Raw genomic sequence first — 1,787 nt, forward strand, 5'->3', positions numbered from 1 at the left:
ATGTTTCTCTAAGAGTCATATATGAAAAATATTTTTGTGCTCACTTCATCATAGTTAGTCTTTATTGCTTTTTAAATTTATTTCTGAGAGACAGAGAGAGAGAGAGAGACAGCGTGAGCAGGGGAGGGTCAGAGAGAGAGGGAGATACAGAATCTGAAACAGGCTCCAGGCTCCGAGCTGGCAGTCAGCACAAAGCCCGATACGGGACTCAAACGCACAAACTGTGAGATCATGACCTGAGCCGAAGTCAGACACCTAGCTGACTGAGCCACTCAGGTGCCCAAAAGCTTCTGCACGGCAGAGGAAACAACCCACAAAACTAATAGGCAAACAACAGAATGGGAAAAGATNAATGGGCACAGAGGGGGGCACTTGTGTGGATGAGCACTGGGTGTTATATGGAAACCAACTTGACAACAAATTATTTGTAAAAAAGTAAATAAATAAAAATAAACTTAGCATTAAATAAACTCTATTTTAGACCATAAAAAAAAAAGAGAGATCCTGACATAGATTGTTACGCATATTGCTTTTCCAGGTAGGCAGAACTTGATTTGAGGGTTGACATAATAATTGGAACATCCATGGCAGAAGTGGAAGACCACCATCAACCTCATTTTGTTTTTACATAGATAGTATTTTTTTACATGTGAGCTGAAAAGAAAACTATATGACCTTATTATTTTTTTTAATAGCAGGCATAGAATTTGGTCATCAGGGGGGGTTAAATAAGAATAAAGGATAGGTAATGACAAAGTCCTGTTAAGAGAATGGGCCTGGGGCCCTGATAGAAAAGAGGAATTTAGAGGGAGAAGATATACAGAACCATCATTTCCTGAACATAGACATGAACTAGGTACAGACCAAGAGTAGTGTGTGTGTGTGTGTGTGTGTGTGTGATGTTAAAAATTACAGCAATTCATGTTTTCCAGCTTCATGATATATTCAGCTATTGCAATTTATAAGACTTGATAAAACAAGCTAAACTATCTAATACCGTACTGAATTAAGAATTTCAAAAGCCCAGTTGGGTAAAGAGTATAGGGAAATCTATTCTCCAAATAAGCCTATAATTATAGTTTCAACTTTGGGGCTATCACTTATGTGCTGTCCATTAGTTTTTCACTTAAAGTGAAATGGAAGAGAAAACAGGAGCTATAAAGACAATTTTTATTTTCTTTCTGGCCTGGCGTTATCAGTTGACCTAAAAATAACCCATAATCCCATGAAGTCTAGTATGTAATTTTTTCTAATTCCTCAAAATTTATAATTCCTCAAGGTTTTTTATTTTGGGGGGTTTTGAGAGAGCTTAAAACTAATGTCTTTGGGGGTAAGAGTATGCTATAAAGAAACTATTTCGGCTGTTTGTTCAGAGGAGTTTGCTACATGTAAGTTAAGTAATCTTTAGAAGAACAGGAGGTGCTGATAGAATAATTGTGTTTACTCTTCCCACTTCATGATTTCTCTCTTATAAACATTGTTTTGCATTATTGGGCTCCACGTTCCTTTTTCTCATCTGTTGTTTTACAAATATTTTTCTAATTGCCTGAGACAGTGTGGTCCAATAAAGTTAAATTGACTTTGGGTTGAACTTGTTTGTCTGATCCCTTGCCAGAGGTTATAGTCACACACTTGAACTGATTTTCACTCTGTTTCTTGGTCTCTTTCTCTCTTATTTTCTCTCTCTCTCTATCTCCCTTTTATGTCCTTTTATACTCATTATTCACAACCTCCCTTCCCCTTCCTAATGTACAAATGCAGAATTAATTCTCAAGACTTCTATATAC

This window comes from Crocuta crocuta, unplaced genomic scaffold (assembly GCF_008692635.1).
Source record: "Crocuta crocuta isolate KB4526 unplaced genomic scaffold, BGI_CrCroc_1.0 scaffold112, whole genome shotgun sequence".
Taxonomy (NCBI): domain Eukaryota; kingdom Metazoa; phylum Chordata; class Mammalia; order Carnivora; family Hyaenidae; genus Crocuta; species Crocuta crocuta.